The sequence below is a fragment of the Cyanistes caeruleus genome, chromosome 2, assembly GCF_971803275.1.
Source record: "Cyanistes caeruleus chromosome 2, bCyaCae1.hap1.1, whole genome shotgun sequence".
Lineage (NCBI taxonomy): Eukaryota > Metazoa > Chordata > Aves > Passeriformes > Paridae > Cyanistes > Cyanistes caeruleus.
In genome coordinates this window covers 7193905-7213730 of record NC_141702.1, presented here as the reverse complement: position 1 = coordinate 7213730, position 19826 = coordinate 7193905, and the positions used below count along the sequence as shown (strand labels likewise).

The following is a 19826-nucleotide window of genomic DNA, read 5'->3' as shown; positions in this document are numbered from 1 at the left end:
ATGACCCACGAGTTAGGGCACTGAGCTGGCCTGTCTGAGTTGTAATTCATGGGCTGCGTATCTCAGGCATGTATGGGAGTTAAAAAAGGTGGAAATCTCAGCAAGGAATCCTCCTTCATCTTCACAGAGAGGAGGGGAGAGAGAGATCTGAGGGAAAATTAGATGTTCCTGTCCTTTGCCTGGAGTGGATAGTAGTTTGCTCATTGCTGATGAAACCTACATTTTTCTTTTTGCGAGCAAATGGGTCAGATTTCCGTGTCTTTTCACATCCTTCTTTTACCTCTTAGTTCTCACCTCTGCTGTTCCAGTTTTCAGTCCTGGGAAAGGACTGGATGAAAGACTCTGAATTGTACAGGTGCTGCCCACACTGCCTCTACCTTCTCCTTTCTCTGCTACAGGGATCAGGTGGGGCACACCTGGACCGAGGGGAAAAGGACAATTATTTATCATGACAACCTGATAGGTGAGCACCTTTCTTTGAATAGATATGATTGTTAAAGGCAGTGTGCTAATTACGTTTTTCTGCATTGTAACCAAGAACTCTAAGAAACTTGCTGGTCTCGGCAATAAAATGGAGAGAGGTTGGTTCTGGGAAATTTATAGTCTATTGCTGAGGGAAACTTCCCTTGTTATCTCTAGAGATTTAAGGAGTAGTCTCTTTCTGCTATCCACTTTACTTATTTCCTTCATAAACCTTAGGACTAATTAACTTGTATGACTTTTCTCCTGGAAAAGGATTAAGACTGAGAGTTAGGAGATAGATGAACATTGAATGCATTTTGACAGTGTTTCTGGTATTCTTCCCTCCCCCCACCCTTTTTCTTTTAAAATCCCAAACTGCTTTCATCTCCTTTTCACTGTGCACTTCTGATGAAGTGTCAGGGGTCTGACATAATTCTGAAGCTTTATCCAGGCCTTGTGGCAGAGTTGTTTGGTAATTGTTTCTCCTCCTCTATGAGCTTAACTCTCTCCCCTGTTCAGCACATACAGCTCTGAGGATGGTGGCTAGTCCTGAGCTAAGTCCTAGATCAGCCCTAGATCCAGCTGCTTAGGAACACTTGGGTGGGATTTAAAACAGTCATGGCTCAGATTTGTGGAGCTGTTACTCAGACATGAAAAAGATGATGTTTCCTGTCTTTAGATGAATTCACACCTGTCAAAGTTTAAACAGCACTGGCAGAAGTAACTTGCTCACTCCTATATTTAAAGACAATGTTTGTGTTAGGAATGTGTTCTGGGCATACCCTGGGATCTGTGGAGGGACAAGAGGCCAACTTGAACCCCAGGCTGGCTGAAATGCCCTGCTGAGGTGCCCTTCCATCTCCACAGATGGCAGAGGGACCCTGGGGTGATGGTACTCCTACATAGCTCAGTAGATTGGCAATATTAGATAGGTTTCCCTGAACACTGCTATGGCCTGACCAGGACTGCAGTGCTGGTTTTAGAGATGCTTTACAAATGCCTAAAAAAATGCTTCTCCCTAACCTAAAGTGAGCATGAAGTCCTAGATTTGCAATGTGTCCAGTGCAGTGCCAAGTACATTCCCCCACCTTGCTTGCAGAGGAAAAGTAATTTTCAGGCTATTTTCAGGGATAGCCACTGACACCCCTTGTTGCTGAGCTGCCTCATGGTCAATGAGTGAGCCTTATGTGTCCAGAGTCTGAACTAATCCAAATAACTCAGCTGAGGGAGAAGACAGGCACCCAAGTGACACTGGCTCAGTTATCCTAAGGACTTTCTATTTTACTGGCTTTTGCTGCTTTATCTAAATCTACCAGCCCTTACCCTTCTGCAGAGTGTGCATTGGTAGAAGTTGTTAGCTCTAAGGTGAGGGAGTCCTGGCTTTAATATGGGACCTGATTTGAATGTATTGATGTGCAAACAAAGGCTTTGTGAGAAGACCTGTGCTCCTGAATCTAATTCTGTGTGCTTCACTGCTCCAGAGACTCACTTGTCTGGAACTGGGTGAGTTGCATATTGTTCTGCTTAATTTTAGGAGCTGTCTAGGAAATGACCTTCCCAGCCTCCAGGGTGAATAGGACTTACACCAGCCTCCCCTTGTGTCCATGGGTCATTTACATTTTATGTTGAGGGATAGCATAGCTCAGCTCATAGTGCTTTTCAGAGAAAGGTGATAGTTCCACTATCAGCTGAGATTTAATACTTCCACAGCAGGCAAAACCTGTCGTATCAATTTGTTGTTCTGGCCCATTCCCAGGAAACATGCCATTCCCTGGTACAAAAGCTCCTATTGTTGCTATTGGGCTGGTTCCTAGCATACTCAATGCTTCCTCCCTCACAGAAGTTCAATGTGCAGTATGAAATACAATTTTAAGTCTTGTAGATTATAACTAATTCTCAGCAGTCCAACAGAGCAGACAGTGATAATTATGGAAATCTTAGGAGCTGCCTGAAGATGAACAGGAAATGGAGACATTAGTCTGCTATTACAAACTTTAATTCTTCCAATTATTCAAAACACATTTAATAAAACATTCTATCTTTTGGCAAGAGAAACTTTGATTAAATTTTCTGGGGAAAGAGGAGATAAAGGGACAGCCCCCTGACTCAGGAAATCATACCTGTCCTGTGGAGCTCTGCTGTACCATGTGGTTATGCCTGTATGAGAGAATTAAACACTTTTAAGGGACTGGAATTCAGAGAATAATCAATGGATTTAGGGACCATTGGTGGTCTTGTAGTTCAAGTCCCCACTTAAAGCAAGGTGGACCTCAAAGTTGTGTTAGTGTGGTGTGATCTTGCCCAATGTACCCTGAAAATATCCCAAGGATGTAGCTTCCACAGGCTCTCTGGGCAACCTGTTCCAGGACTTACCCACTCTGGTGATGAAAAATTTAGTTTGGTTAGGTTTTCCCTTGTTGCAACTTCTGACCTCTACATCTTGTCCTCTGTCTGTGCACTTCTGGGAAGGATCTGGCTTTCTCTTCCATAACCAACCGCATTAGGAAGTGCAAGTCTGCAGTCAGGTCCTGCCCTTAATCTTTCCCAGACTAAACAAACATACTTTCATTACCCTTCTGTGTTATGTGCTCCAGCCCTCTAATCATCTTGGTGGTCCTGCTGGTGAACTCTCTTCAGTTTTTCAGCATCTCTGTCTGACTGGGATTTCTGTGAGTGCTGGAGAGATAGGAATCATCAGTGCCTTGGCTGCTGAAGTGAGGAGGATTTCAGCACATGCTTAGAGTGTCTCTAAGTGCTTTCCTGGAGCTGGAACAAAGCTGTAACCACAGAGGTTTTGAAGTTGCTCAGGGTCTTGTTCAGCAGGGTTTTGAGCAACGCTAAGAATAGAGATTACATGATTTCATGGTAAAAAGTCTGGGACAGCTCACAAATTGTCCTTGTGAGTGACTGTTTTTCATTGTTGACTTTATAGAGATGCAAATATTGATAGTTCAGATTTTGCTGTAAACTTAAATGCCCTATTATGAGGTTAATGCCCTATTATGAGGTTAATGCCTGCAAGATAAGTCCTTGTGCACTCAGTCTCAGCTTCGATCTGCTTCTGTAGGGGTGGGTGGCGAGTCAGGTGTGAGTGCAGGTTTGCTCATTGGTGTAGGAGTTTGGGTTTGAATGAGGATGTTGTATGGGTATTGTGGTGGTAAATATGTTCAGTATTCCAAATAGGGAACTCAGAAGTGGGTAAACTTTGTATCACCCACATTAGAACTGGGTAAATTCCCATTTTCTGTGTTTACTCTGGAGAACACCAGTTTTCAGATGAGTGGATGTTTCATCTGGTGACTGAAACATTCTCAGACATGATTTTGAAGAGTGTGATGTGGTGCTATAATATGGGGATTTTTGTATTTTTTAAAGCTTCAAGTCACTTGAAAACATCAAACTGGGTTTGAGTCAATATTATCTGTCTTGGTGATGGGAATATTAGTTAAGCCCAGCTCACACAAGCATTCCCTCTACCTTTGGACGGATTGCCATGGATCAGCTACCTCCAGCTCTTTCTGGGAAGACTGTGCCCTTCAATCTTCCTTTGATATTTTGATTGAGAAGTAGGTGGAAGGTTGGAGTGACCATGAGAACCTGATGGCAGCAGTCCTGTCACATGAGCTATGCTGAAAACTGCTCCAGATATTAATGATCCTGTCCGCCTCTGTCTCATCTGAAAAACCTCTTGATACCCAGGCTGGGTCAAGCCTGAATAAAGAATAATTCCATTGCACTCTTGTTAGGTCTAGTGGCTTAGCAGAAAGAAACAGACTTTAAAACTTTTCCAATCAGCCCTCCTGCCTGGGTTGGACAGGTTGCTGAAAGGCTCTTTGTATTACTGTTGGTTTTGGAAATCCCTGGATCACAGAGCTGTATGTGGGGCAGATCAGTCTCTTTTAGCTATTGTTCCCAAATGGGAAGTATCCCAGGAGCCTATGATTTTTTCCTTTTCCTGTAGGGAATAAGAGTTTTTGTGAGGAATTATTTCAGTCTTATGAGATCTTAGAGTCATTAAGCTCTGAAAGCTGCTTTTTGGAGTTGTTAATTTGTTTTTGGTAGTTATTCCTTGCTGTCCTATTCTTTGCTGTCCTGAGGAAGTTTCCATCCCACCTAAATGCTCTATTTTGTTTTGGAGAATAATTCTGCTTGACCCCTATGACTTAAAAAACAATATATAGAAGGTTTTTTGTGCTTTTCCCCACAGCTGAGTCAAGATATGACAGTTCTGTTGTTCCTCAATGCACAGAAAGTAATGTCTACACTGAAATTGTATCCAAGAAGTTTCTCTCCTTGTTATGGTGGGTGTTGTGGAAACCCAAGATTTGTGCCCTTGGTTTATCCTCTGGGAGGGACAGTTCTGCTCCACAGAACCCGAGGCATTTTGCCAATTCCCCACTGCTGTTTTCATCTCCTGACCTTTCTCCTGGCTTACCCCCCTTCCATCTCAAGGGTGAGAGGCAGTGGAAGGAAGATGGAGTTACAGCTTCCTAGACATTTGGCTGTTTTTCTTTTGTACATCACTTTGTGGCTGACAGGACGTTTTTTTTTTTCTTCAGAAAATGCCTTGCATGCTAATCTCTGTGCATTAACTGATCACAACATAAATGCTTGTCCATTAATCCAGTGCCTTCCTGTGTCTTTCATCTCCATGCTTTCCAGAGTTCTCCTGTTTCACTTTTTCCCCTCTTTTGTCTTTAACTCTCCTTAATACAATCCACCTCAGTACCACAACTCCAGGCTACAGAAACAGGGACAGATACTGTAATCAGATTGATGGACTCAGTTAATAAAGCTACCACCTGATTCTGAAGTGCTCTGCAAAGTCCAGTCTTCATAGGACTGTGACAATGATATCCCTTTCCACTGTTTCTTTATCTGCTAATAAGAGGCCTGTTGACTTTCTTCTGTACTAACATGTCAACTAATATGCTCCAGCTTATTTCCAGAGAATTCAGCTATTATTATTACTATTACTATTACTATTACTATTACTATTACTATTACTATTACTATTACTATTACTATTACTATTATTATTTACTTTCTGATATTTTGAATACCTTGAGAGCAAAACTCAGTGCAAAGTAGGCTCGGGACTTCTCTGTCCTAACTTCTTCTGAGTCTACCATGCAGATTTCTATATTTGAGATCCTGGGCTCTCTGTGTAGGCACTGCAGAGATGTATGCACTCTAAACATCATGCAAGAGCAGCTGTACAGCTTGAGCCAAAGAACCATCATAACCACACTGGACAACCTGTTCGAGTGTCTGACCAGCCTCACAGCTCAAGAACTTTTAAATCAAGAGCTGTATATGAGTTCATTGGTTCTTGATGGATTTTTCTTCCATTCGTGAATGTTGTGGTGTTTTTGGTCTGCATGAATGTTTGAGACCTGCAGAAGTGCATTGGCCACAATTGCCACAGTTCAACTTTGCAGGCAAAAATCCTCCCTTGTGTTTCACCAACCTTTTTTATCTTAATTGAAAGAAACAGCACTTTTAATCTCTCCATCTCCCTTCCTCACCTCCACCTTCTGGTGGTCTCTTTCACCTCCCAGTTGCCTGTCTTCCAGGTAGAAGAGGGTTAGCTGCAATTTAACACCTTTCTCTTAATTGTCTCTGAGTTCTCTGCATGATTTCTGAGTGGGGAGAGAAGTGGGAGGTGGATCTAGTAATGTAGACACTCTTCTGGGTATGAATATTGAATGATTATACAGGGACACCATGGTGATATCTGCATAGTCTTCTATTCCTTCCTAACAATTCCTAGGTTTTTTTCCTGATTATCAGTGGGTATTGGTTTTTACATTTTCACAGAACTTCTACTGTTCCAAGAATCTTATCATGTGTTACTTTGTTTTGCTTACATTATCTTTTATTTGGGATTCTTGACCAAACTTCAGTACCTGCAGTAAACTTGGCAGAACTTTCACTGTGTGACACTTCAGACCTGGGCTGAGTGTGTGCTTTAGCATAAGACATTACAGGAATGCCTTCTTGATCTTTCTCCTTTTTGCTGAGAGATTGCTTGTGTTGATCCAGGAAGGCATTTGTTGAGATTTGGACAGAACTTCAGAAGGAGTAGTCAAGCAGGCTACAAGGGAATGCTGTTGGTTGTGAAACATCTGGACACTAAGTCATTATGTAAAATTCATAACAAATTTTTCAGATTTCGTTATCTACAACTCTGTTCCTCTAGCACTCTCCATGTTTGCATCAGAGTAAATCTAATTAGTAAACACAGAAGCGAAGACTAAACAAATCCTGAAAGGTGATATTGCAGTGCTTACTCAGCAGTCAGAGTGCCAAATGCCATTTCCATTGTCTGGAACAGCAGTTTGCTTGAATGATAACACTGTTTATAAAGGTCAGTGATGCTGCTTGTGCAGATGTACCTGGGAGGGGCTCTTCTTGCTTCCCTGAACTCTGTTGCAGGACAATTCAAGTATAATTAATAGGCATCTCTGTGTATGCAGAGCTGAGATGATGCTGAAATGCACCTGGGGAATTTCTGCTCTGAATAAAGTTTGGATTTTGTTTTTTTGTTTTGTATTTTTTTTTCCTAAGATATTTTAAAGGAGACTGGGGCTTGTCAATGCATCCTGAGAAGTGATTATATCACAGAATGACTGAGGCTGAAAAAATCACAGAATCATAAAATAATTTAGTTAAAAAAGGCCTCTAAGATCATCTTGTCCAGCCTATCTGCATAGAGCAGGGTCACCTACAGCAGTTGTTCAGGGCTCTGTCTCTTGGATTTTGAATATCTGGAAGGTTGGGGACTCCACAATGTCTGGGCAACCCACTCTGGAGTTTGATCTCTCTCACAGTTACACACACATGTTTAAATGGAATATCCTGTGCTTGATTTTGTTCCCATTGCTTCTTCTTCATTCACTGTGTACCAATGAGAAGAGTCTGGTCCTGTGTTCTTTACTCTCTGTCCCATCAGTTATTTATGCACATTGCCAAGATTCCCCTGAACCTTCTCTCATCCAGCCTAAGCAGTCCCAGCTTTCTCAGCCTCTCATTATGCAACAGATGCTCCATCCCTTGAGCTTTGTGGCTCTTTGATGGACTCATACCAGAGTCTCAGTTTCTTTTTGGCACAGGGGAAATTCAGAACTGGACACAACACTCAGCTGGGTCTCACCAGTGCTGAGGGCCAGGCTCTCCTCTTCTGAGCTGCTGCTGATGTCCCTACCAAAGGCTGGCTTTGCTGTGAGGCTGTGTGGCACATGGTCACCTTGGCATCTGCCAGGACACCCTGGTTCTTTTCTGCCAAGCTGCTTTTCAACCTGTTGTTTTCCAACATGGTGCACAGGGATATTTCTCCTTATGAGCAGTCTTGGCATTTTCTTTTAGTTAAAAATTATGAGATTCCTGTTTGCTCATTTCTACAGACTGTCAGGATTCCCTCTGAATGATGGAACAATCATCTGGTCTATCAACTGCTCCTTCCTGTTCTGTGTCATCTGCAGGCATGCAGATGCCATGCACAGCTTCAGAGGTGTTCCTTAGAGCTAGAAAACAGAACATTAGCCTCAACAGCAGAAAACCGGGGTGCAGGTCCCTGTCCTGACCCAAACCAGCGTAATGTAGGAGGGAATATTCTTCAATCTAAGGTGTATGAAGAGGAAAAAACCAACCAAAAACCAAAAACCAAATCCTCTTTTCTGGGGAGGGATGGTGTGTCTGAATCCAGCACGGAGTTGGGATACTGCTGGGACATGCATTCAGATGCAGCAACTCAGAAATGCTCCCAAGTCTTGCAGTTTAATCACAGCCTTTAGCTGTAACACTGTCCATATATGAGCACAATCCTCACTGACTTTTCCAGCGGCTGCCCCTGAAGCTGTTTGGGCCTGTGGCATGTTTCAGCCTGGAATGCAATAGGTACGAGGAAAACGTGCACGGTGGATGTAGCTGCTGTTACAGCTGTGAGGCAAAGAGCCCTTCAAAGTGTTACTCTGCTAAAGAAATCCCTTTCTCTAACCTATTAGTCAAAACAACTGCTCTGTGTCAAAGCAGCACAAATAGCTTTTAGCCAAAAAGCTTTTCTAGCTGCTGCTTCGCTGGGGCCTGTCTGCCCTGCCCGACTTCTGTCCCCATACAAGGGGTGAGTGCAGTACCCGGCTTCATAAATTCCACTGTCGGCTTTCTATTGTCCCTTTGTTCTTCGTTGCCAAGGAAGCCAAATATTATTTCTGTCCTTGAAAGAGGTTGCAAATATGGGGAATGGCTTCAGTGAGAGGTGGGGAGAAATACCTTTTGTGTTCTCTCTTATTGCCTTTATAGAGCTGATTTGGGTGATGTGGTAGAATGGGGCTGTTCTGTCTCTTCTCTACTAGTCAGATGTCTTTATTATTATTATTAACTTATATTCCAGACTAAGCAGTTCTCTCTCTTTGTGTATCCTTTCATCCCCTTTGTCACATCCTGAAGTGCTACTGAGTGGTCCTGAATAAAAATCAGTCTGCATTTATATCTCTTTATCCCCAGGCTTTTTGTGACCTCTGCTACTTCACATTCTCAGGCCCTTAATTTTTTTCCTGGTTTTCCCATGGATATAGATGTAGGACCATCCTCAGCTGATATTTGGAAAACTGAGGTGCAGGTGAAACTGATACCAGATGAAGTGTACTGGGAGCTCTATCTGGCCCTGTGGTTTCCAGCCAGAGGTGACCATTCTTGATCACAGAATCAGAGAATGGTTTGGGTTAAAAAGAACCTTAAAGACCATCTCATTCCACCCCCCTGCCACCAGCACAGACACCTTCCACTGGACCAGATTGCTCAAAGCTTTCCACTCGAGCACCAGGAAGCTATAGCACGTTTAGCAGGCAGAAAGGAAACTCCTGCATTAATACTTGATCTTCAGCCCAAGGTACAGAGACGGTCCCACCTTTACTCCCAAGTGCTAATTTCCTGTCTTTTCCAGGAGGAACATGTGGTAACTTGCGGTTAGGTGACTTCAGGCTGCCTGGGCAATGTTACAGCTTGGACTGGTGATGCTCAAGATGACTGTCTATTGATAGTATTGTTTATATCAAACAGTAAAAGAGCAATTTACCTGTGAAATCATTGTTCCTGCTATCCTGACAACATTTATCATGGCTTAAAGTTGTCTAGTTGCTGGTGAATAATAAATTCCCTCTTGGCTAAAGTCAATGGCTTAAACAGCAGATGCTGATCTGGCAGTTTTGCCTGGTTGTGGCAGATGCAACACACTGCATGTTCTGTTAAGACAATACTTGAGGTTTGTAGCCAGGTCATCAGAGATAGAGCACATCAGATATTAGGAGAGATTTATGAAAACCTACTTTTTGAAGTTCTTTTATTTTTACCCCCCTCTTTTTACAGCCTCTCTGAGCTCCCATTTTTTCCTGGATTTTTTTTTTCTTTTTCCTTTTTGCAAGCAGGTATAATTTGGAAATAATATATCACATGAAGACATGGATAGTCTTGCTCAAAATCTTTATATTTTCTTTTTTTTACTATTTTATGGCTGCTCTCTGTTCCTCCAGTTTCAAGTTACCCAGTCTACACAATCCTTCCAGCTGATTCTTGCTGTCAGGATAAGCTCCTGAGACCACACTTCTAATTGACAAATGAGAAAGCAATTTTTCTTTTTATACGTCTACTCTAAACTGTGTCTTCTTTTGTTTTCTCTTTTTAATTTCCTTATTTTTCCCTTACTCTGCTTTATCCTTTCACAATTTAGCCTTTTCTATCTTGTCTCAGTCTCTACTCATTTTCTTTCCTCTCTTGGGGTTCATAAAGCTGCCAAGGCCTGGCCAAAGCAAAGAGAAATATGCACTTCACAGGCGAAGGTCATGCAGAGGGCAGCATCACAGCTCTTACTGCAGGTCCTGGGGAAAAGGATGCAAGTTTGTTTCAGAGCTGTTGCTTTCATTAAATTTGACAAATCTACCCTCAATAAGAATAAATAAATAAAATTTGGAATGTAAAGCAGAAGGAAAAGGGAGAAGTGAAAATCCCAGTGCTGGAAGCAAGATTTTACCTAACTTTTGGACTGTCTTGGTAGGTGAGCTCTGGGAGTATTAAGCTCGAGGTCTGTAGTCTGGAGGGAAATCACAAATGTGGGCTCTCTGCAGTGTCTCAGCAGAGCTCATGCTGTATGTGAGAAGTAGCTGCCCTTCCCAACACTGTGATTTGTCATTTTCCCCCAAAATTTTCTGCTTTTTCACTGGAAAAATTGCCAGGTGGGAAAGAAATCCAGTGATTTGACCTCCTTGAGCGTGGATATTGCCAACTCTACCTATCATTGCACAGCACCAAATGAGACAGGCCTTGAATTTTAGTTTGCAAGGACAAAAATATTCTAGTAAAAATAATCATTGTCGTGCTGAACTGCTCTTTAAAATCAGTGGGGGGGGGGGGGGGGGGGGAACTACAACCTGATTAGGAAGAATTTTCCTGTAGGAAAACGCTTCCCTGCCAAGTTGGTATTTGCACATGGAAGTCACACTGCATTATTTCATGCAAGGTAACAGGATTTCAGATTTGCTCTCTGGGATCACAAGAATTGTTCAACATTTTCACCTGCCAGTTGAAATCTACATTTTCCAGGGATGTGTGGTCACTCTGAGAGCCCCTGAGCTGGCTCCTGGCACTGTGTGCAAAGCACTCACATCTGCATGTGATGGCTTTAGCAGCAGCTCCCGTGGGGTTATGCACTTTTGCCTTCCCTCCTGCCATTTGCCCCAGTCTAAATAAATCTGCCATTGCTCTGTACTCACAGTCTTGTCGGAATAATTTCTTCTGAATGGGCAGAAACCTGTTTATTCAATGTTGGAGTTTCTTAGCCCTTGTTAGGTTGTTATGGCTTAGTTCTTGATTTGCTTAAAGGATTGGTCAGTGTGCATAAAGTCTTTGTTATTTGTGTGGTCAAATAACTACTTTCTTTGTCCCAGTGTGATATTCTGTGCAAAAGTTTTCTTTTAATTTGGGTGGTGGCAGGATACTTCCCTGTCACATAAAAGGCTGATTTTAGGCACATCTTCTGCTGCAGCTCTGCTGAGGCTCACAGTTACAGAATGGCTGATTTCTAGTTGCCTTGCTGTATGTTCTGGTACAAAAACATGCACTCTGTGTTTGCAATGGTGAAAGCCTGGGTTTTGGTCAAATTGGACCATTCCCAAACTTCCCAAGTTGCAGCTCTGTCCCTCACCATCATGCTGGATGGGGACATGAAGGAGCTCTTACAGACCTTACCAGAGATAAACATAATCTGCTTTCATGAGAGATGCCAAATATTTCCTATTTCCAGAGAAGATTTGGGACTGAATTTTCTTTGATAGGGGGTGAACTGGTAAGTTCCAGGCTTTCTAAATGCTGGGGATAAAATAAAGGTGCATTGACTGGGTGTAAGAGTGCATCAGGAGGCTGCTGGCAGACACTTGCCAGCATTGACTTCTGATAAGCTGAGGGCCCAAGAAGGGATTTGATGGAGATGGAGGTGCCAAATGACACAAATTTGATTTCAGAGATTTTAGTGTCTGGACCAGAAGGTGCAGAACAGTTATCAGTCTCTTGCCCTAAGACATAGTGATGCTTCTAAGACAGGCTGAGTGTGGGGACAGATCCTATTTCAGCTCTTATACCTGGCTGCAGGAAGACACCAAACTTAGGAATTGTTTTTTTCTTAGCTAGGCTCTTTGCATTTTGATTTTCTAATGATGTTGATTTTCAAGGTTGAATTTTTCATAAGAATTTATCACCTGAAGGGGTGGGATCAAAAGGACTTTATTGTGAAAATGCAAGTCCAAATGAATACCAGTGCGATTTTTATACATGAGGAAAGGTGCACTGGTAGTATCATGAAGTGTTATACGGATATAATTATGGCAGACTACTTATATCAGTGTAGTTTTGCTGTTAAAAATCTTTTGTATATAAACCACCTAGATAAAACTGTCCTTTGAATAAAATAAATCTGTTGAAACTTAATTTAGAAGAGCTGCATGGCCACAGTTGTGTAAGTTCTTTATTGCTACTTAGAATTCAATGGCAAGGCCAGAGTGAGCAGTGCTGTGATTTATGTGTGGGATGACTCTGTTTTGGAAAGGACTTGGTTGAGAGCCAAGGAGAAAGAGCCAGCTGAAGCTGCTCAGGAAGTGTCACCCATGCAGTTCCCTCAGCTGTAAAGTGATGACCTTAAGCTTTACTGCAGCTGTATCTCTGGGATGAAATAGTGCCCAGCCTGTCACAGCGCATGGAACTGACCTTTGGGGCCTGTTGGAAGTATAGTCTAAATCTCTCTCAAAATCACAGCTCTCATTCTCTGAGTAATGAACAAACCCCACAAGGCTTCCCAGGACGAGCTGGTTATGCTACAAGATGTATTTTACAAATTTGATCGCACTATGTGCAATATACTTCATGTATTTGACACATAATACATACTACTGCAAGTTTTCCTTTTTTCAATTCAACTCACTTTCAATTAAAGCAAGACATTAATATTTATAATGCTGTAACACTACCATATTACTTATATAATATATTAATATTTATGAAGTTGTGACACTATTCTAACAAAGCATTCTAAGAAATTTAGTACCACAAAAAAATGAACTCCTCAGCTGTAGCAGGGTTCAGGTTCTCCTGCAATTTAAGGTTGGTAAAATATTCTGCAAAGTTGCCTGATTTTTTTAATACATGTGTATGTATATGCCTACATATAAATGTATTTTTTATATATACACACACATATGCACACACATGGAATTTTTAGTGGAAAGGGTTAGGAGTTGCCAAATCTGGCAGCCTGATAGAGGCAGAGAAAGAACAGCCTTGTGCCCCCAGGTGCAGGCAGCTGTGGTGCTGAGCAGGGATTCCTGACAGAGCGTGGCTGGGTCAGGCCACTCGGATCACAGGCAGAAACACTCGGTTTCCACACAAACACAAACAGCACCAGTGGCCTCATCGTGTTCCCCTCTCCAGCTGAGCAGGATGAAAGCCTGTTAGTAGGAACTATGCACATCCATTCAATGTGGATCCTCTGAAAACTGGCCCAGAGAATCTGTGTGGCACTGGGGTCTGTGATCCCCACTCACCCCACACAGATGGGCCATGCAGAGGGGTTTTGTTGGCTCCTGGTCTTCCCATAGCTGTCCTAGACCTCCTGTAACAACTCAAAGCCTCTCTGGTCTCAGCAGTATTTGTCTTGTGGCTGCCTCCCAAAACTTTTATTCTGCTTGCCAGACAGCCCAGCTTGATAGTCAGTAGTGGTCACAGATGTACCTGCACACTGAGCACGTCATCTCTTGCTCCAGTGGCTGGCAGGACACATCCATGGATACTCTGACCTGTGCTCCAGCTATGGTTGCTGTCACCTCCATACATCACATGCACACAAATCACTGGAAGAGGCTTAGATCTGAAACAGGGGAGGAGGAATAACTAGCAGGAAAGAGGGTTGCGAGCTGGAGAAGTCCTGGTACAGCTCCTTCCAACCAAATTCTCTCTACTGTCAATTTTCTTGCAAAATGGTGGCTGTCTGCAACCATACAGCTAGGCAAAAAAGAGGTTTTTTTAGAAATTCCTGAAATCCAAAGGAAGTGGATGGTAAACACCTTGAATCACTGGTCATGATACTGGTGCACAAGAAACACTGTGCAAACTGGAGGGAGTCCAGTGGAAGGCCAGGAGGATAACTTGAACCTGAAGCACCTGGCATAGGAGGGATGGTGGAGAAGAGAAAGAAACATTAGCTGTGACAGACGAAATGATGAGCACTTATTTGAGGAGGCCCTTCCTGGACAAATATTCCCTGATTCAAGCATTAAAAAAAAAATAAAATAAAAAATTAAATTTTTAGACTCTGTCCATCTGTCTTTTCAAAATGTGGGCTATCAGAAAAAGTAAATCTTCATAGCTGTAAAAAAAGTGAGCTTTTTTTTAAAAAAAGTGAGCTCTCAAGAAACTGGACTTATGAGACAGTCAAAGAAAATCATCTAAGATGATATTCAAACAGTAAAAAAGATTTTTTGTATTGAAGTTTTCAACCAATTGTTTAAAGTTCTAGTCCAAAAATACTTGCAGTTGGAGTTGTTTTTTTAATTCTCCAAAGTAATTCCAACTGTCTGTGGAAAAGCCGTAGAGTTTTATTAAATTTTGTAGGAGTTTATAGTTAGGGAATTTAAGGGAATAATTAACAATAATCCTCAATACTATCTGTATAATATTCAAGCTTGCAGAATTGAAAATGACAGTGTTCCTATTCCTGTCACCCTTAGCCCTCACCAATCTAATTTCCAGTACTTTCTCATCCCTACACAAACCTGGGAGACCTATGAAATACTGATCAGCATTTACAAAACCTTACCTTGTTTAGCCTTGAAATGCTGGCACTCAGCTGCAGTTCTAAATTCACTCTTCATTCAAAACCATTTTTCTGAGTTAACACTGGATGCTGCTTGGAGCTGTAGTTGAGGTTCAGAGGATCAGATAGTGGGCAGGGAACTGTTGACTTAAAATAAAAATATTTTCCTAAATGTGCTTACAAGATGTTCAGGTTTGTTCAGAGCTTTATGGTGTCTGAAAGGTGAAAAGCTTGGGGAGTAGCTGAACTGAAAGCAAATCTCTCTGTAGAAGGATTGTAATAGCACATTTCAATCTCCAGCATTAATAACAAAGCAAAACAAACCACACTTGTCTGTACTGGGTTGCTTTGTGATTTGAGAGAGATGCTTTTACTGCTACAAACACAGGATTATCAGTAATGCCTGGTATGAAATGCATTCATTGAGTTCCCTGCGCTGGCTTCGAGCTTTGCCTGGGGTCACCTTTCAGCCCTCTTGGCTCATCCTTGTGGCTGTCACTCGACTCCACTGGCTCTGCCCTGTTTCTGTGAGATGCTACGAGTATCAGTGCTCTGCCCATAAAGAAAACGCTGAAATTCTCCAGTCCACAGCCTACCTGAGAATCAGTGTGGTTTAGGGTTTGTCTGAACTCCAGAAAAGTATTCCATTAAGGTATCTCCTGGAAAAAAGTTCTGTTTCACATTCAGTGTCTGTATAAGGTCTGCAAGGAAGGTGAGGAAATTAGAAGAAAATGGCAGCAGATACTGGAAAAACAATATGGATTTGGAAAATAAGAGGATTAAAAATAAAAAAATCTGTGTCAACCAGCAACAAGGGAATACTTAATTCACTAGCAGTTAATTGCAGAGACTCCATGTGTTTCAGATACTGGAAAATCACTTATTTCTAAGTATAAAGTCCTTTTTTTTATGAAGTTGATTTGTCTCTATGATGTGTATGTACGTCTGTATTTGTAACCACAAGAGCTCAAAATAGGATATTTTAAGAAGACATTACAATAGCTTGGATATAGCTCCATGCAGATGTTTATGAAGCTCTGGCCTTAATTATATGTAGTAGTTCATTAACCATTAGAATCCTTTGAATTTTCTTGTAATTTATTAGAAGTTTTGGATCACATCCAAACTGTTAAAAGAGTTAGTTCTATTGTGATTGTCTCTATTCTTCCAGCACATTCCTACAGAGATATTCCCTGGTGAAAGATAAAATCTGTGTTCAGAGGATTGGCGAGCTGGTGCATTGTTGTGTGCCTTGTCAAGCAAAACTAGAACTGGTTTTAGCGGAAGCAGGAGAAGAAAAATTGCTGGTTTTAGACAGCCATGGTTAAATGGGATATAGGAATGAATGTTTGTGTGCTCTACTGTTACCATAGAATAGTCACAGGCTCCAAGACTCATGGGATCATAGAACAGTTTGGGTTGGAAGGAATCTTTAAGACCATCTCATTCCAATCCCCTGCCATGGGCAGAGACACCTTCCACTATCCCAGATTACTCCAAGCTCTGTCCAGCCTGGGCTTGGACACTTCCAGGGATGGGGCAGCTTCTCTGGGCAACCTGTGCCAGGGCTTCACCACCCTCACAGTAAAGAATTTCTTTCTAAGAGGAGACTTTTCTAGTTTAAAGCCATTCTATCTTGTCCTATCACTTTGTTGCCCCTTGAAAAGCCCTTCTCTGGACTTGTTGTAAAGCCCCTTTATGTTCTGAAGGCTGTATTTTCCTACTTCTGGATAGTGTGGAAGCTCTTATGCCATCTGTGCTTTTGTGAACTTCTCCATCAGCTGCTTTGGTTTCAAAAAGGAAGGGCTGTAGCTCCATGAGAGTAATAAAGGAGGACATTTAGATTTACAGTTCCCGTAAAAGGATGATGTTCTGTATGAAGCTGTTATGTTTCTCTTTCCTCCATATGTGTTAGGATTTAGAACTGACTGTTGGATGGGAAATGATCAACAGTTTCCTGGAGAGGCAATGGTTCAAATGATTCTTGGGAGCTGACATTGCTGGGAGGGATAAAGTTACAGTCAGCATTAAGCATTGTGTTTGGTGACTAGTGTAGAATAATTGCTGATGACTGATAGCAGGCAAACCCCACACTTTGGAAAAATAAATTGCAAGTAGTGTTTGAAGGGAAAATGTCCTTCTTTTTTGAGGGAAAAATGATCTATCATTTTTGTGATGCATTTCTTTTGGTTATTTATGCTGTCTCTAGAGTATAAATCCCTGCTTTGGCGATGACACTATTTTTTTGAATTAAGGAGACGCTTAACTCTGGAGTTCTACACATTGATTTAATTTGGGAGTATGAAAGCCCACCATCAGAGATTCCACGTCCTCGACACAATCCTTAAGAAAAGAGAAGTGCTAACCCCAAAACATTTTAAGATTGCTTTTGTTATCCCAGGTTTTCAAAACATGAAGCATTTCAAAAAGTTTTGATGGGCTTAATTCTTTAGATTTCTTTGTTGCTTTTAACATGCTTTCAATTGAAATACATGCTTTTAAAGAAAAGCTCAAATTACCATCTGCTCTAACATTGTCTTATCCTGATATAAAAGTGCCATTAAAGTCCTCAAACACCTGCCATGGGTGGAATGTTTAAGTATTTATTCAGCAAAGAGAATCCCAGTAGTTCCCTCCCTGGTACTGCATGTAAGGTATAAAAGGTTACGTGGAGACTTATTACCAAAAATTCAACAAACATCCTGAAAATAATTTAGATTTTGGGTTACTGAACCATGAATCAATGGGTAATGAAATGCCAACACTTTCAAAAGAACTACCAGTGAAATAGTCCAAATCTGCCACACTAAGGAGGAGGAGAAAAAACCCATCACAACTATAATTCTCTACAGCCACTTCCTTTTGCACTTTGAAGAACATAATCTCCTCTGTGAGCATGCCCATGCCTAATCCAGTATCTTCTCTCTGACAGTAGTCAGTGCCAGATGTTTCAGACATTGTGCTTTGTTTATTATGAGTCAGTCACCATCAAAGCATTCAATCCCTTCAATATCTTGAGCTTGAGCGAACTCAAGTTATTTTGAGATTGCTGATGGAAGATGAGAGGAGGGAGCTGTTTCAACAAGTGATCTGCACTAATTGCAGGGGCTGAAGCCTTCCCTGATCCTGAGCTGGCAACATGAAAGGCATGCTGTAGGAGGCTGTTCTGACAGAGTAGCTGAATATTCAGAGGAGACAATAGAGTCTTGACTACACTTTGGTTGTATTTCTCTGTCTCCTTAATAGGGCAGCCTCAGGGAAAAGTCCTAATGCACTGCAGTAACAGCGTGGAAAGTGCATTTCAGTATTTTGTGTTGTATTCTGATTCCATTTGTGGTTTGCTTGCCCTGATGGCTATCCTGCATAGTGTAGTGCCTTACTTTTGAGGGAGTAAGCTGAACTAATTCCAGGACTAGGTGTGCAGCACCCCCAGGGCATGTATTCTACTGACAGGGAAAGGAGGTCCACCCCAGTAGTTCATTTTGTCCCAGAGTGCTTCCTTGAACAAGTGAGATAAGGGCACCAAATCAAATAATGCTTTTTCCTGATCTGATGCAGCCCTGTCACTCACTCTGATTACTGGGGCTCAGCTTTTTCTTATGAGCAAATGCTGCCCTGGGGACTTGGAAATTAGTATGCTGATTTGACCAGATATTTATTTGGCACACACCTCGAGGCACTGCAGCAACAGAACTTTTAAGTAAGAACTACAGGCTAAAATTCAGAGAAGTCAGAGAATCCAGCCCCCACAGTGGCAGCTTGAATGGTGAAGCTAAATTACTGTGGGTTGGTTTTTTCTAAGAACAGTAATTGTGGTTATTTTGCACACCTTGAAATTTGTTGAGACTGGTGGTCTTTCACAGCACTCCTGAGCTAGGTTTTGGCATGGAAAAAGAGCTATTCCCAGTAAAAGGTCTGGATATGGGTCATCTAGAAGTAAAAAATTAGGAAAGTGGGATCTAATTACTGTTTTAAGGTACCTAAAGGCATAGACAAAATGTCTTCTCTTGGAAAGGCTTCACTGTGACAGTTCAGCTTTGGCACAGGCTGCTCAGAGAGTTTGTGGAGGCTCCACCTTGGGGATGCTCAGAACTGAGAAAGCTGGACTAAGTTGGCCCTGCTTTGAACAGAAGGCTGGACTAGATGACTTGCAAAGGTAGCAACCTAAGTCATTCTGTGATTATGGGTCACTGAGAGAATAGTCATAATTTCTGAAAAACAAGTTCCCTTTTAGGAATTTGTCCAGGGACTGTTTATTTTAAATGCTTTGTCTTTTTTCTCTATTCTATCTCTTAAGAGTATAGCAGCAACCATCCCACCATGCCCTCTCTGTCTTCCTCCACAGAGGAAGAGGAAGATAGGGACAGACATTGTGGGGTGGCTGCCTGGGGCTTGTGTTGGTGGGAAGGGGACTTTCAAACCCATTGCAGAGAGGAGATCTGTGGGGTTGAATGGAACCTTGGCTGACACTGATGTGGGATGTGCTGTAGAGTTCCCTGTATGGATGTCTCTGTATCAGCAACAGGGAGGCTTCCCTGAGTGTGGCAAAGTCAGGATTGTTTGGGAGTTCCCATGGCAACCTGGCTGTAATCAGCCCTTTTGACTCAGGGTAATTTTAATGGGACTTTGTCCCCCTGCTTTATTCTTGTCAACAACTTCATTATGGTGGATAACATAATCCTCTAAGAAACAAGGAGAGATTTTGTGCAGTGTTTTTCTTCTAAAAAGATTGTGACTGTGCAGAATTAGAGAGAAAGCAAAGCTCTGAGGAAGTGTCAAAGGCCTAGAAGAGAAGGTGCAGCCAGAAGAATTAAAATGGTATAATGTGAAAAGAGATCAAAGAGGTGACTGGTGTGCCAAGAAGGAATAGGACCTCATACAACCAATTGTACCCCAGCTTTCCCCTTAGTGACTCTGCATTTGGGCCTTTTTTGCCCATGATGATTAGTTTACAGGAAAAGTGAGGTTGGAAGGGATTTCTGGTCTCTAATCTAACCTACCGCTCTAGAAT

At 42.0% G+C, this 19826-nt stretch overlaps 1 protein-coding gene and 1 long non-coding RNA gene across 2 annotated transcripts in view; one reads left to right on the top strand and one right to left on the bottom strand.

Moving 5' to 3' along the window:
- Window positions 1-19826, top strand: part of EVA1A (eva-1 homolog A, regulator of programmed cell death) — a 212224-nt gene that overhangs the window by 43939 nt on the left and 148459 nt on the right. The window lies entirely within an intron of this gene.
- Window positions 1-19826, bottom strand: part of LOC147654583 (uncharacterized) — a 99769-nt gene that overhangs the window by 38823 nt on the left and 41120 nt on the right. The gene's annotated exons all lie outside the window — the stretch shown is intronic.